The sequence below is a fragment of the Antechinus flavipes genome, chromosome 1, assembly GCF_016432865.1.
Source record: "Antechinus flavipes isolate AdamAnt ecotype Samford, QLD, Australia chromosome 1, AdamAnt_v2, whole genome shotgun sequence".
In the NCBI taxonomy this organism is placed as follows: domain Eukaryota; kingdom Metazoa; phylum Chordata; class Mammalia; order Dasyuromorphia; family Dasyuridae; genus Antechinus; species Antechinus flavipes.
The window spans coordinates 501,499,888-501,522,310 of record NC_067398.1 but is presented as its reverse complement, the minus strand read 5'-3'; the positions used below and the strand labels follow the sequence as shown (position 1 = coordinate 501,522,310).

At 35.5% G+C, this 22,423-nt stretch overlaps 1 long non-coding RNA gene across 1 annotated transcript in view; it reads left to right on the top strand.

Moving 5' to 3' along the window:
* The first annotated feature begins 416 nt into the window (after positions 1-416).
* LOC127543991 (uncharacterized) overlaps positions 417-22,423 on the top strand; it is a 66,875-nt gene continuing 44,868 nt past the window's right edge. The window contains exon 1 of the long non-coding RNA XR_007949353.1: positions 417-537. This is a non-coding gene — a long non-coding RNA (uncharacterized LOC127543991). The remainder of the gene's footprint in view (positions 538-22,423) is intronic.

Below are 22,423 nucleotides of genomic sequence, written 5' to 3'. Positions count from 1 at the left end.
ACGCATGAAAATGAATTGCACGTGAGGGAATTTTAGTGAGGTAGGGCTGTGAAAAGTCATCTGCCCCACTTTCTCCTCCAGAGCCATGTGGGTCCAGTGGTCAGATATCGATCAAGAGGGGTGGAGATGGGCTTGAGTGCAAAGGTCTTTTAACAGATCTCAGTTTGATTGAGACCACACCCATTCAGTGATTAAGGTTAGGTAAGAATTGAGGCAAAGAATGGCCTCTTTCACCTAGTCCAAAAAATAAATAAATCAGTCAGAGAGGGAAAGACTCCAGAATTTCCTGCCAAAACAGAAATGATTGTTCTTTACATTTGCTATGAGTCAATCAGGACTCAAACAATGACCAACTGGGGCTTGGTCTGGGACCTATTGTTGGCCAATCCATGAAAGTCCAGGTGATTTGAGAGACCTGTTAAAGAACTTAGTTTAAAAAGGCCAAGATCTACCACTGCAATGTGGGCCATCTCTAGTGGTCCTGATCTATATCTTGCCAAGTGGACTTAGAGGACTCTGGAAGAGAACGTATGGCAGGTAACCTTGCATAGCACTTCTTCATTTAAATCTAATTTACTTGCATGCCATGGTATTACCTTCCTGATATCATGGTCCTTTTCTAGAACAAACAACAAACAATAATCTCTGTGAGTAAAGCTATCCCACTGGGGATCCAGCTGGAACTGGTCCTTCCCTCCTTCCCTTCTTTTCCTTTTTCCTTCCTTCCTTCCCTCCTTTCCTTCCTTCTTTTCTTCTTCCTTCCTTCTTTCCCTCCTTCTCTCCCTCTTCCTCACTCTCTTTCTCTCCCTCCCTCCCTCCTTCTTTCCTTTCTTCCTTCTCTCCTTCCCTCCATTCTTCTTTCCCTCCCTCCTCCTCTGCCTCTTTCCTTTCCTCCCTCTCTTCCTTTCCTCTGTCCACATAGGGTATCATACCCTTAACTTCCAAAGCTTCTTGAAAAAAAATTTTTTTTTTGATTGTGGAACCTTCCCTTGATATCTTGGGGTTTATTGATTAGATATCTTTTTAAGGGGTTAGTAACCATAGTGAACCAGGGATTGAGCTCTTTTACTTTCCTTTGCTTTTACTAAAATTCCACTTGAACTGTATTTATAGACTGTTACACCTTTCCACTTTCACTTAAGTCTTTCAGATTTTACTTTCACATTCTTGTGGCTCATTTCTGCAAGTATGGTTCCCAAACACAGAGCTCTAGCTGTAGTTTCACTAGAGACAAGTTGAGAGGTAGGATTGTCTCTCTAACAATGCTCTCATTGAGCAATCAGAATTGCAACTTGTGTGTTTTTGCAGTTGTGTTGCATTATTGACTCATATCCAGCTTGTGGCCTGTTTTCTTTCTTTGATTTCTGTCTTCCGTGTTACTACCCGACCAATGCTTTCCCAATTTCTGTTTATGGAATTTATAACTTCCTTACCCACAAAAATCCCAACTCCATATCCTCAAAGGTGATGTGGGTATGACACTGGACTCTGCATGACTGCAGACAGGAGAATGCATTGTGCTGCAGGTCTAATCCAGCTGAGATGGTGATAGTTCTATATAATCCCCAGAGAGAAGTGTTCAACTAGGTCTCTGTTACTTGTGAGTCAGGCTGCCTGAGAATCCAGTCAAAGTGTCAGATACAAATACCATGCACTGACCCCAGTTGAACTACCTCAGAATTACCTTTAATAGAAAAGGAAACTTCAATTTAGTGGGGACATAAGGATCTAAGATTTGGTCTCTTTATTTAGCAACTTAAAAATCTCAATTATCAGTTTACTCTGTGTTTATTAAGCCTTGAGAAAAGGATGGGGAATCCATGGGACATGATTTCCAAAGTTATATCTATTGCTTACTACTTGTGTGATTTGGGGGTAAGTCACTTAGTCTCTATGGGCCTCAGTTTTCTTATCTGTAAATGAAGATATTAAACTAAATTATCTTTAGGATCACTTTCAGTTTTAAATCTATGGTCCTATGATCTTATAACTTTCTTATGTTGCTCAAAACAATAAGACTAATTGGTAAATAAGAATACTTGTTTGTTAATTTGCAGTGGGGACATACCTAACACAGAGGACAATTACCTTGTAGTATAGAACCAGAAGGGCTGAAATTTGAACCAGGATTGTGTTGTTACCTAGGCCATTATAACTAGCTGACCTCAGGTAACCATGCTTTATATCCCATCCAGTCTTCCATTATGGCCATTTTATCATCTACCTGCTGCCACATACAAACTGCTTAAGATATTAAAGTTATCCAGTGCATCCTAAGACTTTTGTCCTGCCACTGGACTTTCATGGCTCTGAAAGAGAAAATGAGATGTATAGTTTTGTGTAATTCTGCCTCTCTTAAATCCAATGCACTCCCAAATCAAGACATCCCCCATTATCCACTATTTTACCCCAACATTGTGATGTCATTGATTCTCTGTAAAAGTAAAGGATGAACAACAACAAAAACAATTGCACAAGCCCTCTCCTCAAAATCCCACCCACCTCTTGTTCTGGAAGCAGTAATCAAATCAATTTTATTATTGATTCTAAATATGACTTGTCAATTGGCTGCCCTATGGATCAACTCATTAACCTTCTGATTCCTTAGAACAAAACCTCTTTCCATATCTACTATTCCCCGCTATCTTTTTTTCTACTACTAATGGAAGTTGGAGCAGGGATTGCCTCACTTTTGTATTTTTATCTACAATGTTTAGCACCATGCCTGGTACAGAGTAAGTACTTAATAAATGCTTTTGTATTCATTTATTCCACATTCTCTTGTTGTATACTGCCATTTCTACCCTCTAGGTTTTGAAAATTCCTGGAGAACCAGCATACAATAACCAGGAGATTGGATAATATAGAATCAATACAAAGAGACATATTATATGGGACATTTCAATTACCATACCTAAATATATATTACCAAAGGAGGAAAAAAGACAGTATAATATAGATAGAAAGCCAGGATTGGAGGCAGAAATTCTAGGGTTCACTTCCTAACTCTGATATATTCTGGCTATGTGACCCCATGTAGATCCTTAAACTACTTAAAACTACAACTCCTTAAAACTACAAATTATAAAGAAGATGCCAGCTAGCATTGGGTTGAAGAAGTTTCCTCTCTTGAAGTTCCTTATAGTAAACAACTCACAATTCTAGTCCCCATCTCTTTATATACTACAAAAAGTGATCCAGAATCAATGTGTCCTGAAGGGGGGTTCCGCCAAACTATAATGGTCAAAATATAATGTTCAATCATGTCTGAATCTTTGGGCTTCCACTTTTTTGGGAGGGGGTGGGAGTGGGTAAAGATACTAGAGGGGTTTACCATTTCCTTCTCCAACTCATTTTACAGCTAAAATTGAAGTAAACAGGGTGAAGTGACTTGGCAAGGGTCACATAGCTAACAAATGTATGGGACCAGATGTAAACTCAAGATATCTTCCTGACTCTAGACCTGGCACTCTATCCACTGTGATACCTAGCTAGATGCCCAAAGGGATATACCTATGCAGTGGCTACACACACCCACACTAGAATAGTCATGTTAACCAGTCAGAGTACTCTTTCCTTTCAACAATGTAGGAGACAAAATGACATATTCTGCCTTTCAATCTCTCCTTTTTCTAGGATTCATGATAACTATCCCATTTACAAGTCCTAAACCAAACATTCTCTCTCCTTTCCCATCCCTCCAAAACCCTAAAATATAAAAGCCACTTGACCTCCTCCTTCTGAATTTCCTATTTCTGTTGTCACAATTCTCCCAATCTTGGCCAACTTCAGCCACTTCTGATTCCTTTCTATCCTGAGGCAACCTAGTCCCCCACACCCTGTCAATTGCCAATTCCTCCCTCTTTTAATTACTCAGTTTAGTTCTGGACAATTGTAAAGGCTTTCTAAGTTAGTTTCTCTGGCTCCAGTATTTCTCTAATTCAATCTAGTCCATGCCCTATTTTCTTTTTTTTAAAAAATAGTATTTTATTTTTCAAGATACATGCAAAAATAGTTTTCAACATTCACTTTTGAAAAATCTTGTGTACCGAATTTTTCTCCCTCCTTCCCCTCCAACCCCTTGCCCCAAGACAGCAAACAATCTGATATAGGTTAAACATGTGCAATTCTTCTAAGAAAACTTCCATATATGTCATACTATAAAGGAAAAATCAGATTAAAAGGGGAAAAAACACAAGAAAAAAAAAGTGAACAAACAACAATGACAGCAAAAGGTGAAAATACTATGCTTTGATCTACATTCAGTCTCCATAGTTCTCTCTCAGGATGTGGATGTCATTTTCCAGCACAAGTCTATTGTTGAAAAGAGCCAAGTCCATCACAGTTGATGATCACATAATCTTATTACTATATATAATGTGCTCTTTGTTCTGCTCATTTCACTCAGAATCAGTTCAGGTAAGTCTTTCTGGAAACACTTTCCTGAAATCAGCCTTTTCATTTCTTATGGAACATTCCATTACATTCACATACCATAACTTATTCAGCCATTTCTTGCCACTACAAAAAGGACTGCTACAAATATTTTTGCACACATGGATCCTTTTTCTTCTTTTATGATCTCTTTGGGACACAGACTCAGTAGAAACACTACTGGATCAAAGAATATGCACTGTTTGATAGCCCTTTGGGTATAATTCCAAATTGGTTGGATAATTTCACAACTCCACCAACAATGCATTAAGTTCCCAATTTTTCCACTTTCCCTCCAACATTTATCATTATCTTTTCCTATCATCTTAACCAATCCGAGTCTTAGAGTTCTTAATTTGCATTTTTCTAATCAATAGCCACATATTATTTTCACCTTAATATTTCTAAGTCTCAGTTCTCTTTGTGTCACTTTGCCAATCAAAAAGTTTCTTTAAAAAAAAACAAATTAGTTATTTTTAACTCAAAAAAATTTTGAGTTCTGAATTTTCTCCTTTCCAGTTGTTCCTCTGTACATTGAGAAAATAAATAATACATCAATTATGTGTGTAAAATCATGTGAAACATTTCCATATTAGCCTTGTGGGGAAAAAAAGAAAGTGAAAATAATTATACTTTAGTCTACAATCATTTCATCTCTATAAAATTCTCTCTATAAAGAACTCATCAGTTCTCTCTATAAAGGTGGGTAGAATTTTTTATCAGTCCTTTGGAATTGTTTGGGATCAGTGTATTGATTAAAGTATTGAAGTCTTTCACATCTGTAATGATTAGCATTACAATATTGCTATTACTGTGTGTACAATGTTCTCCTGGTTCTGCAGAAATCAGTTGTATCAGTTAATATAAGTCTTCCTAAGTTTTTCTGAAACCATCCTTATTGTAATTTCATATAGTTTAATAGTATTCCATCATGATAATATACCATAGTTCCAAATTGTTCTCCAGAATAGTTGGACCAGTTTACAATTCCACCAATGGGGTAGAAGTATCTATTTTTCCACATATGGAAATGAAACATATGTTATGGTAATTTCAACCATTTTTTTTTTTTTTTGCAACAAAGCATTTAGAAGTCATTTTACTGAGCAGTCTTTGAATTCAAGGAGCTTACAACTGGAATATCCTGTACCTTTTCAATTTTTGTATTTTTTGCTCAAGCAAATTTATTTAGTGCCTTAAGGTTTATAAAATACTTTACATTATTGTTGTTCAATGTTTTCAGTCATATCCAAATCTTCATGACCCCTCCTTTGAACCCTCTTAGGACTTAAATGGGCACTTATCACTTGTTATCTTTCACATAGTTATTTGAGTGTCTTTTTTATTTGCCTTCCAATTGTAATTAATGAAGTTATAATTCATTCTATGATTTTCTCTTGTCTAAAAGTCTTTCCAGACTTTTTTCTATAGGAAAATGGGAAAAACTGTGAAATGAATAAGAATGATCAAATTAACTTGTATCTAGATGATATTATTTCCCCACTTTTTTTTTTTTTTTGACACATTGGGGACAGTGTCTTCTCTTTCAAAATTCAGGTTTAAGATACTGGTCACAGGAAGGAAGTAGTCTTACTGAGAAGTAATCCAAGAAGGACTTCAGTGGATTGTTAAACCTAAATGGTTCTTTAACATATTATGAGTTTTTTCTTGTCCAAGAGTTCTACAAATGTTACCTAAAGTGTTCTTGGGGGCAGAAGTCTTATTGAAAAACATGGGGTATGGGGAGGGGGATACTATGCCATTTTTGAACAACTCTCCCTGCTACAAATCCCTTGGAGATTAATGTTAAATTCCACAAAATTGTTTCTGGCAGACTTGAGCTTAAAACATAATGTATGTACATTATTGATATTTTTCATTTGACACATCTTTGTATATCCAGTATCTATTATATTACAGGGTCTTACATGCAGTGGGCAGTTAATATAAGTTTAAAATTTGAATTACATTGATCTAATACTTCAGATTAATTTAATGATACTTGAATTTAAAATATCAATATTTGAAAATATTTTCTATTTTCTAGATTGACTATTTACTTTCAATTTCACCATATAGCATGGTAGGTATTAAGTCTTATCAAAATACCTTAGTTCAAATAAATAGAGATTTTTATGATTACTATGATTTTAAAACCTAATTTAACTAACGGAGGAACAATGTGGAGTAGTGGATAGAATAGTTGAAAAAACAGTGATAGGTGAAATCTAATGTGTATTAGGAAAAATCCTTATATAAGTAGTCTTCTATACTCATGAAATCATAAATCTAGACCACTTCAAAACAATTATAAGTATAAAGTTTTAGCAATTAACTGATTAATTCTTCCTTGATGGATAGAGAGGAGGGGAAGGGAAGAAAAAGAGAGAGAGAAAAGAAAGGAGGAAGGAGGGAGAAAGAGGTCAATGAATTGGAAATGCAACTAAAATACTAGAAAACTAACAAATTTTAAAAATCCATTTAAACAACAAAATAGAGTAATAAAAAATCAAAGGAGAAATGAACAAAATTGAAAATAAAGAAATTCATTGAATTAATAAATAAAACCAAGTGCTTAAAAACAAAAGACAAAGTATCCTAGGAAAGTCAGTGATGGGGAAGATTTTAGCTATCTTTTAGCTATTATCTAAAGGGTAAAGAAGCCTCATGCAGGAGGTAGTACCTTAGTACCTGATTGATCTTTGAAAAACAAAAAAAAATTAATTTGATAATAAAATCTATATTCATGTAGTACCTACTATGTGCTCTGTGAGGTAGGGACTAGTAATATTCTCATTTTCCAATTAAGGAAACTGAGGCAGGCAGAGAAGTGACTTGTCCAGTGTCACACATATCTGAAACCATATTTGAATTCAAGTCTTCTAGATTCCAGGAACAATGCTCTATCCATTGTGTTACCTTGATGCCTCATTTATTTGATTAGAAACAAGGAAGAAATGCTGAGTTTTCCAGGTATGGAAGTCACTATTGCCTGTGCAAATATACAGAGGTAAGAAAAGTCAGTAAGAAAAATAACTCATGTCATAATCTATTTTGCTTGACTAAGGAATGTATGGCAGGAATACATTGTGGTAGATACAGTGGAGCCAGATTATAGGGGACCTTAAATACCAGGCTAAGGAGTTGTAGGCAATGAGGATACTGGAAAAGTTTTAAGCATAGAAATGACATGCTGAGACCTGTGTAAGAGGAAGATTACTTTGACAGCTGTGTGTGAGATGAATTAGGAGACTGATGGCAGGGAGACCAATTAATAAGCTTTTACAGTCATATAAGTGAAAGGGTTTAAGGGTCTAAGTTTGGATTGTGACAATATGAATTAAAGAAATTATTGGCTGTGAGATGTTATAAAAATAAAATCAAAAGAGCTATAGTGATAAGGCCCTTGACTAGATTAGTGTCAATGTGAATGGACAAGAAGCTACTAGTGTTGGAGACATTATAGAGAAAGAATCAGAGACACTTAACAATTGATTAGATGTAGGACTGAAAGAGGAAAAAAAAAGAATTAAAAAAACTCTTGAATTTCTAGCCTGGGAGATAAAAGAATACAAAAGCAATAAATTTCAGAATTATTCTTGTCTGTTGCAGACCCAAACATCTGATGGGTATGTCAGGATAGTCCAGTGGAAAGCACAATGGATTTGGAAAATTAGAGAATAAAAATGGAGATGAATAATAAAAAAATTAGATGCTAGACTCAAAATCCAAACCACCTTGACAAGATAGAATATTGGGCCAAAATGAATGAGATGAAATATAAGAGAGATAAATGTAAAGTTTTATATTTAGATTTTAAAATCAACTCCACAAATATAAATTGCAACAAGTTATAGCTAGATGATGAATCGTTTATAAAAAATGTAGGACTTTTATTGGATTACTTAAATTATGGGACAATTGTAATAGTCAAAAAAGCTACAGTGATCTTAGATTACTTTAGGAGAAACTATCCAGAACAATGGAGGTAATCATCCTACTTTACTCATGGTTGGACCATATCTTGAGTAATGTATGCTATTCCTAGTGCTACATTTTAGGAAAGACATTAATGAGCTTCAGAGTGATAATAAGAGGGCAACCAAGACAATAAAATAGTCCTAAGACCACATCTTGTGAGGAAGGGTTGAAAATACCAGAGATGTTTATCTTGGAATGAGAATACTTAGGTTGATGAGGAACGCAGAGTAACTATCTTCATGTAGCTGAAGGAAGGACCATTACATGAAAAAAAGATAGACTGGTATTACAAAGATAGGACTTGGAGCAATGAGTTGACATCCCCAAAGGGCAGAATTAGGCTTGTTATAAGGAGAAATTTATTGGCTATCAGAGTAATTTAAATATGCAATAGGATTATTGTTAGGAAGCTCCCTATTCCTGGAAGTCCCATTTGTTGAGGGTGCTGTGAATAGATCCATGCTTGCAAGAAAGTTTGGAGAAAGTCATTTCTGAGTTCCCTTTTACCTTTGTGATTCTGTGAATAAAGCAAACTATTTTTATAGAAGTCATCCAACTTTATATCCTCAATATTGTTCCAATAAACAAGTATACATAGGAGGGTATTGATGGAATAATTCTTCTGTATTTTAGATAACATAATCCAAAAGGTATATTTTTCTTTTTTCTTTTTTTATTATTAATAAAAAATTTTATTTTCAAAACACATGCATGGATAATTTTTCAACATTGACCCTTGTATTCCAAATTTTCCCCTCCTTCCCCCCACTCCCCTAGGTGGCGAGTAATCCAATATATGTTATACATGTTAAAATATACATTAAATCTAATATATGTAAGCATATTTGTACAATTATCTTGCTGTACAAGGAAGATCAGATCAAAAAGGAAAGAAAATGAGTAAGAAAACAAAATGCAAATGAACAACAACAAAAAGAGCGAGAATGTTATGATTCACCCTCAGTTCCCACAGCCCTCTCTCTGGGTGTAGATGGCTTTCTTCATCACAAGATCATTAAGAATGGCCTCTATCATCTCATCGTTGGAAAGAGCCACATCCATCAGAATTGATCGTTGTATAATCTTGTTGTTGCCAAGTACAATGATCTCCTGGTTCTACTCATTTCACTCAGCATCAGTTCATGTAAGTCTCTCCAGACCTCTCTGTATTCATCCTGCTGGTCATTTCTTACAGAACAATAATATTCTATAGCATTCATATACCACAAATTACCCAGCCATTCTCCAATTGATGGGCATCCTTTCAATTTCCAATTTCTAGCCACTACAAACAGGGCTGCCACAAACATTTTTGCACATGTGGGTCCCTTTACCTCCTTTTAGATCTTTTTGGGGTATAAGCTCAGTAGAAACACTGCTGAGTCATAGCGCATTATGTACAGTTTGATCATTTTTTGAGCATAGTTCCAAACTGCTCTCCTGAATGGCTGGATCCATTCTGTTCCACCAACAATGTATCAGTGTCCCAGTTTTCCCACATCTCCTCCAACATTCATCATTATCTTTTCCTGTCATCTTAGCCAATCTGAGAGGTGTGTAATGGTATTTCAAAGTTGTTTTAATTTGCATTTCTCTGATCAATAGTAATTTAGAGCACCTTTTCATATGATTAGAAAGGGTTTTAATTTCTTCATCTGAAAATCATCTGTTCATATCCTAAAAGGTAAATTTTTCATAATATCCTGGAAGGTCTGTATTATTTCAAATAGTTTCACAAAATTTTCAAAATGAAACTAATTTTAAAAAATGTTCTTCCCTCAAAATTTAAGAATTAAGATGGGGAGGTAATAGACTATGTGGACAATAATAAGATGTTAAAATTTCAAATAGGTTAAGAATAATTTCCCTAGAAGAAAGGGACAAATGAGCATAAACTACCTTCTACAACCTCTTGAATAGTTCTATGTTCAAACATGCATTGTGAGTCTTCCCTTGGGCTATGGGCCATGTCTGGAATACATCCCCCCCTCATCTCCTATGCTCAGAATTTTTGATGTCTTTCAAGGCTAAGCTTCAGGGCTCTCTTTTACGGAGAATCTTTACTGATTCAACTACCCTCTCCTCATTAATCTATTATTAATCTTGTATTAATCTATGTATAATAGTTTTATTTTTTTTCTCCCTAATAGAATGCAAACTGTGTGAGAATGAGCATTGGTTCATTTTTTTTGTCTTTATAACTTTAATTTCTATCCTGCTTATTTGAACGATAGGTATTTAATAAATGCTTTTTGAAATGAATTGAGTTTATTTTCTTTAAGTTTAAACAACTGAAAAGGAGCAGAGAAAAATAGTATTAAAACTATAAAAAATGCTTAACAGTTCAAGCCTGGGTTGTAGATTCATTTTATTCAGCACTAGGCATTTAGCTTTAGGGAGGCAGAATTTTATATTTTTGAAGATATTTCTTTATTAGAAATTCTAAAGCAAATTCTAAGAACAATTACTAAGTAAAAGTGCTGGCCAGCATGTCAGATGGGATGTAGAATTTTGCAAATCGACAATGAACAAAATTAAGCATAATAATAATATATAATAACATGTTATATATAAAATGTATAATAATAAACATAATATGAAACTGGTATGTAATTCCAATATAACATCATAAGATTTAGAGTTGATATAGACCTTTGAGATCTTCTAGTATTATCTAAAGTACTCTCTTTCTTATTTTTTAAATTTTTTTTTGCTGAGGCAATTGAGGTTAAGTAATTTGCCCAGAGTCACACAGCTAGGAATGTTAAGTGTCTGAGGTCAAATTTGAACTCAAGTCCTCCTGACTTCAGGGCTGGTGCTCTATCTACTGTGCCACCTAGCTGCCCCCACCTTTTTTTGGACTGGACTTGCATATAGGGAACTCCTGTTGGAGAATTCTCTGCCAATGCAGATCAGCAATTTTTCTGCAACCTTGTGCATTTAGAGAGTTACCTGGGACATGGTCAAGTTAAATGACCTGTCCAGGGTCAGAAAGTCAGTAAATGTCAGAATTAAGACTTGAACTTAGATTTTTCTAACTTCAAGGTGGATTCTTTATCCACATTTTAAATAGGTTTTGTCATTATCATTTTCTTTTCTCTTTATTTTAAAAGCAGTTTTCCTGATTCTTGGAAAAGTTTGTGAAAATCTAATTCTTGACAGAAGGCTTCATTTTTAGTAATTTTCATAATGATTATATATAATATGGACCATATTTCCAAGTGAAAATATTTCAGATCTTTGAAAAAACCTTGCTCCAACCTGAGATTTCTGCCAGACTGGAAGTTCCTTTGTATGTAATGTTTTCTTGATTGAACTTATTCTGTATTTAATACTTGTCATAGGGTAGAGCTTATCTTGACAACTCCTGGCTTTAATTGATGGGCCCACAGTTAGGGCTGAGAATACATCAACCGACAACCTTTATTTTCATGAGGACAAGTATGAAGAATATACTTAGGAAATGCTTTGGACTCCCCCAAATGGACAGCTTTATATAGATCCAAGCACTATTAACTTAGATCTCAGTTATATTTGTCCTATCTGAAGTTTAGAATATTAATGAAAGTATAGTTTTTCTTTGGAATCTATGTTGATTGGTGAATGTGTTCCAGGTGGTATTAGAAAATGACTATTCTGGTTTGTGTCACAGTGAAGAGAGGGGGTTATTACACTTTACAATCATTACTCTGCTTCCTGTCTACAAGAAATAACTTGTTTTTAAAAACTCTTAAGTACAGGATTTTAGCTTGAGAAGGATGATACACAGTTTAGTGAATGAATAAAGCTTTTCCAGATACAGAGAGAGGATGATAATTAGCATTTTCCATATAAATATATACTCAGGGACACCCTTAGGCAAAATTGTGAGGATGGTAAAATTTATCTTCAATAACATCCACCTCCCATTTCTGAATGCTACTTCCTGTTTTCACCTCCCATCTGTTCTGTGGATCTAGTGTTCATACTGGCTGTCAGTCCTGTCAGGGAGGCACACTAAACTATTAGTGTACTAGTAATGTATTATTATTCACACTAAAATATTATTATTAGTATTAGTGTAGTATTATTCACACTAAAGTATTAGGGACTTGGTAAATTATTCTCTTTATTCTCTCACAGGAATATTTGTGTAATAATTCCCTTCATTGCAAATCAAATGCCAATTGAGAGTAACCAGTCTAACTAGGATAGGAGTGGTTAAAATGTAACTAGGCTTTAGTTATACCAGTGCTTGTGTATCTTTTGAGAAGGCAGAGAGATTAGAAAAAAGTAAATTTGGACCCTGAGCCACAGAGGTAGGCTGGTGATTTTGTAGAGAGGAATACAAATATAAAAAGACTTTGGATTTGGGGGGAAACTATAGGTTCAGATGACATACAGAGATCTTATATCAGGAACTGAGAGAATCTGGTTAAGGGCCATGTGCCCAGAAAATGTGGGCATTTAGTCAAAGAAGCCACGAATGAGATCTATGCTGAAGTCCTGCACATTTTTGAGGTTAGCACTTTTGACCTCAAATGGCATAGGGTTTAGACCAAAGGGACCTTACCTATCTAATGACTAAAAAAATGAAGAAAAAGGGAATTCCACTGGAAACTACTGAAAATTACTGAGAAATTCCAATCTATCGATAATCTTTGCCAATTTGATAAAGTTGTGTATCCCTAACCTGCTTAATTTGTATATAGTCAGTCAATAAACAGTTAGTCCTCCAGTTCTCCACTGAAGTCCAACTGTGGTGTGAAGATGATCTTGCTTCTTCAATGGCTATTCCAGGAGAGTGCAAATTTTAGTAGGTTTTACCTAATCTGGAATCACCGTGGTGTCAGGAGCTAAGGAGGAGCTGTGACTGCTAGAATGGATGTCTCAGCAAAACAAAATATCACTTTGCCTACACCTGATTAGTCAGTCAACAAAGTTTAATCACTTACTAAAAGCTGGGTATTATGCTAAAGTCTAGAGATTTAAAAAAAAAAAAAGACAAAAGAAGTAACTGCCCTCAAGGAGCAGACAATCTAATGTGGGAGATAATGGCTAGATCATTGAAAATGTGGAGGGAAGTAAATTGAAAGACAAGTAGGAAAAAAAAGGTAGGAAGGGGCCAAATGGTGAAAGGCTTTAAATACCAAATGAGAAAATTTTTTTAAAAATTTGCTTGTGGAAATAATAGGGAGCCACTGGGGTTTATTGAATAGAAGCATCATATGATCAGGTCATTTTGGAAGATCATTTTGGCTATAGTGAAGGATGGGTTGGAATTGGAGCGAAGAAGCAGGGAGAGCAAGAAAGGGACTTCCCTCAAGGTGATGAGTGTCTATGATTTCTTTCATCTGTTTCATGCTCTCCCAGAACCAACCTCCCATTCTGTAGCACTGCCATGGACTGCTTAACTACTCTGCCCAATCCTTTGAGCTTACCAGTCCTCTATGAATTCTGGCTTGATTAGCAAGTGTAACTTCTCTGTTACAATGCCCTTTTCTCCCAGCATCCTTGTTTATGATCATATGAAGCAGCAATAAAGAATCCTATCCCATGGATTCAAGACCCTCTTGAATCTGTAATATTGCAGATATTGCAAAATTAGTTCCTCTCTAACCCAATTTTGTATATAGGGCTCCTGAAATTAAGGAGCCAGATTCTGGTCTTGAAGTAGTCCTGGAGCAGCTCCAAGCATGCTGAAGGCTTTGTAGAAAGCAAAATATTGACTCGAACTTGAGGCTGTGGATAATATGTATGTATATTATATAATATATGTATTATGTATATGTACATATTTTAATAACTATATTTCAATATAATTTACTTCCTTAGCAATTCTCTATATTTTATTTTGTGCTTAAAAATTATTTTAAGAATAGGCTTCACTAGGTTGCTAAAGGGGTTGTTGTCACAAAATAGGTTCAGAACCACTGTTTTGAAATCAGGTAGAGACAATTTCCTGCATCCTAATGCAAAGCCCTAGGTTTATTAGATTCTTTCCCTAAGTTTACAAAGAAACTTTAGAGGTCTCTGATTCAGGTACACATTATGTACTTCTAACCTAAACCAGAAGCCATATATCATCTTGTGGAGGAGCTGCCAGCTGAGCTTTCTCATAGGAAACACTCTCTTGACTAACATGGTGAGTCCTTATGGAATGGAAAGAGATTTCTTTGAGCTATCCTATTCTAAAATGACCAATGCTCTATCTCCTAGAATCAAACTGGATAAGAAATCATGATTGATGTAGCCACTTCAGCTCAACTAATTCTTACAGTCCTTTTTATATGACTGATCTTTTTTCTATCAAAATTAAATTCCCAACCTTCAAGTATTGTGGGTTTCAACTTTGTGGATTCAGAGTTCCTTTGAGAACTTAAGGCATACAATCCTTGCCCAGAACAAGTTCCCCTATAAACCCACACCTCCTGGTGGTGAGACAATATATATGAGTGATGATTTTGGTCTCAACCTGTGACTACCAAAATAGCATTGTCATTTAGCCCAGGGCAGTAAAAAGTGGCACCAGGGTTTTAGGCAGCAATTCGTGGATGTCCATTACTTTAAGTTTGTGTTCTTTCTGGCCTTGAGTGAATTTAAATTGGAATCTTTTTTTGTGTTTTTTTCCTCTAAATACTAGGCTGGTTTCATTTCTGCATGCTATTAGCATGAAAATTTTATTATGAGATCACTAGATTTATTGCTATGTTATAGGTCTTAAAAGTAAAGATGTTGTATACATAATTTAAAAATTTTAATTAAATTTTTTTGCTACATTTTCAGTTCTGAACTACACCCTTTCCACCAGCACTAGAAAAGGCTACCATTTCACACAATTCTCTCTCTCTCTCTCTCTCTCTTTCTCTCTCTCTCTCTGTACTATGTATACTTCTATTTATCAATTTTTTTCTCTGAATGTGTATAGCATTTTCTTGTACACAATATATTGTCAGATTCCTGTTTTTAATCCATTCTGCTGTTTTCATTTTATGGGTGAATTCATCCCATTTACACTCAAAGTTATAATTATTAATTGTGTATATCCTTCCATTCTATTTTCCCAAATTTTATCCTTATACATTCTCTTTTTATCCATCTCTCCTCAGCACTTAACTTCTGAGCCTCCCTAATCTGTACCCTTTCTAAGAATCTTCCCTTATCTTTTTCTCTCACCCTCTTATTTCTTAATCCTCTTGTCCTTCCAAGAGTCCCTCTCTTATTCTATCCCATCACTCTCCTCTTTCTATGTAAGTTAAGAAGACTTTTATACCCTTCTAAATATATTCCTTCTTTAATCCAATTCTGATGACAATAAAGTTCTAACAGTACCAGCCTTTCATCCATTCTTGCTCTCTACTGTAACAGTTCTTCCATTCATGTCTTGATTTTATGAGATAATTGTTCCATTTTATCTCTTCCTACTCAATTTTATTTTATATTTTAGTTCCCACTACACTGTACTCAACACCAAGCCTTCTATTTATATATGGTCTTTCAAATTACCCTAGTGATAACAATATTCTTAAAAGTTACAGATAATATTTTCTCATATAAAAGATTTCATTAACTATTTAGTTTAACCATATCAAATTCCTTAAGTGACCTTTTGTATTTACCTTCTTATGTTTCTCCTGATTCTTATAGGTCAAATTTTATGTTCAACTCTGATTTTTGCCCCCAAAATATCTGAATATCTTTTTATTCATTAGATATACACTCAGATATACAGAATTACACTCAGCTTTGCTGGCTAAATTATTCTTGGTTTCAATTCAACTTCTTTGTTCTTATCATATTCCATGCCATTTGGTTTTTTAGAATCTACTAAATCTTATAAGCTCTGCAATATTTAAATAGTTTCTTTCTAGTTGCTTGTAATATTTTCTCTTAGATCTGGGAACTTTAAAATTTAGCTACAATACCCTTATAAATTTTTATTTGGGGATTTCTTTCAGGTGGTGATAAGTGGATTTTTTTTTCAAATTCTATTTTATTTTTCATTCTAAAGTTTCATATCAATTTCCCTTAATAATTTCTTGAAGTAGAATGTCTGAACTCATATTGTTTCTCCTTGATCTGTTTTCCAGGTCAACTATTATTATTATTATTATTAATTTTTGCTAAGGCAATTGGGGTTAAGTGACTTGTCCAGGGTCGCACAGCAAGGAAGTGTTAAGTGTCAAAGACCAGATTTGAATTCAGATCCTCTTGCCTTCAGGGCTGATGTTCTATACACTGTGCCACCTAGCAGCCCCTCAATTATTTTTGTAATGAGAGATTTCACATTCTTCTTTATTTTTTAATTCTTTTGATTTTCGTCTTTATTGTTTCCAATTGTCCTATGAAGTCATTAGCTTCCCTATGGCCAATTCTCATTTTTAAGGAGTCATTTTCTTCATATGTTTTTCTCTCTTTTTTTTTCAGAATTTTCTTGATTTTTTTGCATTACTTTTATTTTTTTCCCTATTTTTTTCCTCACCCTCTGATTTGATCTTTAAAGTCCTTTTGAAACTCTTTTAAGAATTCTTTTGGAGCTTGTGACCATTTTACATTTTTCTTTGAAGCTTTAGAAGTAACTATTTTGATTTCACGGTCTTCTGAGTTTGAACAGTGATTTTCTATATCATCATGGGAACTCTCTGTGGTCAAGTTCTATCTCTTTTGCTTACTCAAAATTTTTTTAGCAGCTTATTTCTTGGCTGCTAATTTTACATAAGAGTCATGCTCTAGTCCTGAGATTTTTCATGCTATTTTTTCTGAACTCTATCTGGGGGCTTGACCTCAGATATTATTCTTTCTCCCTGAGCTGAGATTAAGTTCCCCAGTAATACTGTCACTGCAAACACACTTTTCCCCTAAGGTCCATCCAGTGCCTGCAAGCTTCAACATAACCCTCTGCCCTGTAACCAAAACCAGAGACTCTGCTCTCCTACAAGTAACCACACCAGAATGACCCACATCCTCTGTGACCATACTCATCAGGATTTACTTGTTCCTCCTTGCCCACAACCACAGCCCTGGACCATATCTGGTCAGCTTATTAGGGCCCCTCAGCCAGTACCAGTCAGTGGAAGGTCCTGCAATCCTCTCCTGATCAGCCATCTCACTCCTACACTCTTTATGGGGCAAAAGTTCCTGAAATTCAAGCTGCTGGGACACCGCTGCTCCCAGGACTTGTTTGTTGATTTGGTGGACATTTACCCAGAGATATCTGTACTTCAATCAGGTCAGACCACAATCCTAGGGGGTCAGGTCTTTCCTAATGTTCTCCCCAGTTGTCTTAGGCAGACAACTGCTTTGTCCTGACTTTTAATTATTTCTATCACTCAAAATCCACTTTGAGGCATTATTTTAATCCAGGGAATTGAGAGAACCAGGTAATTTCTGGCCTTATTCTATCATCTTCCCAGAATTCTCCTTGTATACATATTTCATTATTATGTATTAATACATGATATTCACAATGAAAAAGTCATTGGTATACCAGGTAGGACATATGATAGAGTGCTTTACCTTGGAGTTAGGAAAATCTAGATTTAGATACTTGCTAGATATATGACTCTGGGCAAGTCACCTTACTTCTATCCTGAGTCTCAGTTTCCTCAACTGTAAAATTAGAATAACAACACTTATGTTTGGGAGTTGTTATAAAGATTAAATGAGATAATATTTGTAAAGTTCTTAGCACAATGTCAGACACATAATAGATGGGGTAGCTGTCATCATCATCATCATTTGAATGTTGCTATATTATTGTATATTAAACAGAACATATTAATCTAAAAGAACACTGTTGTAGCACTGTGCATTTATTGTTTGCATTAATATTTGTTAACATGGGTACATTTGGAACAGTACCTAAAAAGATGGAAACAAAGACAATTGAGTGGCATCACAATTGAAATATATAGAAGTTTCCTAATATTAAGAGGTCATCTAGACCTTAAAAAAGAGACCAATTTAAGGATATTTGGAAGAAAAATGAAAGGTGTGGGAGAGAATATATTTAAAGCTATTATCCAGGCAAGTGAGACAACTCAGGAAATTTTTTTAGTTCTACCTAAGAATTTTGGCCATGGAGATAGGAAGGAGGAATCAACAGCAGAGAAATATTTCTGGGAACTTCATATTAATTCACCCTCAGAGGAAAGTGGATTAAAGTGGTGGGACCTCTTTTAATTCAAAGAGACATTCCTACAGAGAAATTATATGTTACAATTAAATAGAGCATAAATAGGTGAGAACATATCTCCCTCTGTGGTAGACAGACTCAAAATTGTCACTTTCCCTGCCCATAAACTGTGTCTCTCAGCACAACAATACTGGGAAGATTGAATAGGACAAGCAAGAATGGGCTAGAAACACTATAAGGTTCTCAGCTAGACAACAAAGGAGACTGACTAAGAGCATGGAGGACATTTTCAAAGAGAGTGAATAACATGTTTGATATCAGATGTCACCAGGAATTAATTTATACAATTTTAGCTAAATTGTATGAAGGGGGAGGATCAGAAGAAACCTAAGATAATTTTGTCTTAAAGAGGAACACAATATACTTTTCTCCTTTTCAATCCACAGTATTCCTCTTCAAGATGCATGCAGTAACAGGTTGAAGACTAATACAAATGGCCACTGAGACTTGAGAACAGACGGATATAATGGCACTTTGGTGACTGAGCAGTTACAGAAAATGCTGCTAGTAACAGCATCTCCTGGATTTCAGGATCAGGTAACTAGGAGTATTAAGACTCATCAGGCTTAAGTGAGGTTAGAAGCAAAGTAGGGAAATAATATCACTACTGCCAAGGTACAAGCATAGGCTCAAAAGACTATAAGAGGAGAGCTGGAGTAATGAGCAAACTGATTCTCCTTGGCGAAGTAGAGGGCTGAGGGAATGAAGGGCAACCAAAGTCTGACCCAGCAATATTTCCATCAAGAAGTCTGTTACTTCTATTACTATTCTATTATACTATCTATTATAATTATGCATCAGAGAGGCATACCTATATTGACTGTTCCAGTACCAGAAATTCTAATTGCAAAATAGATGTCTACTTTTCCAGCTTCTAGAAAAAAATCAGGGTAGAAAAGATCACGCAAGGTCCTCAAAGATAGTCCCAATCACCTCATTGTCAATTTTGTTGTTTGTCAGTTGTTTTCAGCAGTCTCTGAATCTATATGACTTTTTGAGATTTTTCTTGGCAAAGATATTCAAGTAGCTTGCCATTTCTTTTTCCAGTTCATTTTACAGATGAGGAAACTGAGGCAAACAGGGTAAAGTGACTTGCCCAGGGTACCTAGCTAGTAAGCATCTGAGGCCAGATTTAACCTCTGGCTCTAGTACTAACCCATTGGATGTCATTTCTTTCTACAGCCTCATTAGAAAGTTCAATTAATGCTACAATGTACAATAAGTGGTTGTGACGAATAATGCTACTAGGACCTCTTCCATTTTCATGTCTGCTCGTAGTTCTGCCCACTGAGACCATTTGGAAGGTCTAATCCTTTACGGGACATCTAAGCACTGACTCTGGCCTCAGCATTCCAAGTCCACTTTTGATGCTTACTATTTGTGTGATGTTGGTCAAGGCACTTTAGAGCTGTCTGCCTCTGAGGTCCTTTCTAACTCTATTATCTTATGAAATGCATGCTGAGTATTATTTTTGTCATTATCATGCCCTTACTCTGTCTTCTCTTCTCCCTACTAAATATCCCTAGTTCTTTTCTCAAACCTTATATAGGTCCATGATATAGATTTTTTGTCATATTCGGATCTCATTTGGATCACTTTCTCTGCATATAAGCCAACTTGCCAGGGTTCTCAATAAAATGCAGCTCCCAGAGTCAATCATTACATTCTTGGTATGATCTGACCACAGCTTGATACAAAAGCACTGTCCTGAACTCTATCTATGCCCCTTTTGGAGATGCACAACTTGATGACACTAGATTCTTTGTATGATACATCACACTGGTTGCCCAGGGTGAACTGACAGTCTAATATAAAAGCCAGACATTTTGCAGCTGCTACCTATAAACTCTAGTGCTCAAGGAACAGTGCACTTCCAATCCAATCCAATGAACATTTATTAAGCATCTCCTATTCACCAGGCACTGTTCTCAGTGCTGGGGATATAATTAATAAAAAGAAATTCAGACCATGCCCTTGAAGAGCTTACAACCCAATGGGGAAAACAACATACAAAAGGAGATAGGAAAGAGTGTTCTTTGTTGTTCTTTGTGACCCCATTTGGGGTTTTCTTGACAAATTATACTAGAGTGGTTCTCTTTTTCTTCTTCAGCTCATTTTACAGATGAAGAAGCTGCTAGGTGACTTAGCCAAGATCATACAGCTAGTAAGTGTCTGAAGCTAGATTTGAACTTAGGTCTATTTGACTCTGAGTCCCATGCTCTATCTACTGCTTCCTGCAGCTCTCCCAGGAAAGCATAAAGGGAGACAAAGAGTACCTGGTTTGGAGGTATCTTATTCTATGGAGTTGAGACTAGACAAAGCTGCAAATGCAAAGTAGAATGAGTAAAAAAGTCAATTTTTCTGCCTGTTGTAAAGAAAAGCCTTGGGAGAGGTTTGGTACTCCACCCTCCAGCCTTCCAATAAGAGAAGAAAGGGAGGGTTGTCAGTCAAGACTTGAGGTAGCAGAGTGGTGATGAACTTAACCACTAATGACTCTCTTTTCAATCAGTTATGATTTCATATAATTATCTTATCACTTGTTTCCTAGAGTTGAAACCCAGTAGCTGATACAAAATGGAGTCTTTATTGATTATTGATTTTGTCCAACTTTTACTTATGATGTTGATTTTTAAATTCAAATATGAGACCTTATATTTACCTCTACTTTATTTCATCTCATTAGATTTGATTTGAGGTCTTAGGCAATCAAGTTTTTCTTTTTCAAATCTACTAAACTATCGCTCTTGCATTGTATCATATGTATATCTGATTAATATGTTATCTATGCAATTCACTGATAATAAAATATTAAGACTAGTAGGACCAAGGACATATCTTAGAATCTTCTTCTAGACACTGTCCTCGAAATTAACAATGAACCACTAATGACTATCTTTTCAACCAGTTATGATTCCATATAATTATCTTATCACTTAGCCCATGCCTCTTTTATCTTTTTCATAATAGCTTAAGAGTCTTTGTCAAATGCATTGTTAAATCTAGGTAAGTTATATTTACAGCTTTCCCCTGGTCTAGTAACCTTGTCAAATAAAAAAAGGAGATTAATTTCACCAGCTGCTTTGCCAAGGATTAGAGGTTTTGCTCTGCAGAACTTAACATTTTCATCTTCGATACACTCATTCTAGGGCCCCAATGTCCTCCATTGGTGAGTTGGTGAGTGCCTCCAAGGGCTTACTTATCTAGGCAGCCATAATTTACCTAATTTTTCTCCTGACCTCCAATCTCAAATGTCCAACTACATATTGGATATCTCAAACTGGATGTCCTAATTAAGCATCTTAAACTCAATATGTCTAGAACTTAACTCATTCTGTTAGTCTGAACCCTAATTCTCTATTATTGTAGAGGGTACCACTATTTTCTGAGTGTCCCAGACTTAGTACTTAGAGATCATCCTCAGCCCATACCCAATCAGTGGTCAAATCTTGCTGCTTTTACCTTAGCAACTTCTCTTATTTATACCCCCTTGTCTCCCCTGCCACCACTCAACATAACTCACACCCAGATTATAATTGCCTTGATTAGTTTTCCTGCCTAAAATCTTTCTTGAATTGGGTTCATCTTCTACTAAATTGTCAATCTTGTTGCTGCATACAATGATCTCCTGGTTCTACTCACTTCACTTATCATCACTTCATGTAAATCCCTCCAGGCCTTTCTGAAATCTGCTGATAGTTTCTTATAGAACAATATACTATAATAATGAGCATTTTAGAACACTTAACTATTTGTCAGATACTGTACTGGAAAAACAAAGACAAAAAGGAAACAGTCAGTACCTGCTCTCAATGAATCTATCACAGTCTATTGAAA